Source organism: Bison bison, unplaced genomic scaffold, assembly GCF_000754665.1.
Source record: "Bison bison bison isolate TAMUID 2011002044 unplaced genomic scaffold, Bison_UMD1.0 scf7180017864495, whole genome shotgun sequence".
In the NCBI taxonomy this organism is placed as follows: Eukaryota; Metazoa; Chordata; class Mammalia; order Artiodactyla; family Bovidae; genus Bison; species Bison bison.
The window spans coordinates 12,259,901-12,260,629 of NW_011495054.1; positions in this window are offsets into that span (position 1 = coordinate 12,259,901).

Sequence of the window (729 nt, forward strand, 5' to 3'; positions counted from 1 at the left end):
TCATGAGAAACGCTAGACTGGAAGAAACACAAGCTGGAATCAAGATTGCCGGGAGAAATATCAATAACCTCAGATATGCAGATGACACCATCCTTATGGCAGAAAGTGAAGAGGAACTAAAAAGCCTCTTGATGAAAGTGAAAGTGGAGAGTGAAAAAGTTGGCTTAAAGCTCAACATTCAGAAAACGAAGATCATGGCATCCGGTCCCATCACTTCATGGGAAATAGATGGGGAAACAGTGGAAACAGTATCAGACTTTATTTTTCTGGGCTCCAAAATCACTGCAGATGGTGACTGCACCCATGAAATTAAAAGACGCGTACTCCTTGGAAGGAAAGTTATGACCAACCTAGATAGCATATTGAAAAGCAGAGACATTACTTTGCCAACAAAGGCCCATCTAGTCAAGGCTGTGGTTTTTCCAGTGGTCATGTATGGACGTGAGAGTTGGACTGTGAAGAAAGCTGAGCGCCAAAGAATTGATGCTTTTGAACTGTGGTGTTGGGAGAAGACTCTTGAGAGTCCCTTGGACTGCAAGGAGACCCAACCAGTCCATTCTGAAGGAGATCAGCCCTGGGATTTCTTTGGAAGGAATGATGCTAACGCTGAAACTCCAGTACTTTGGCCACCTCATGCGAAGGGTTGACTCACTGGAAAAGACTGATGCTGGGAGGGATTGGGGGCAGGAGGAGAAGGGGACGACAGAGGATGAGATGGCTGGATGGCAT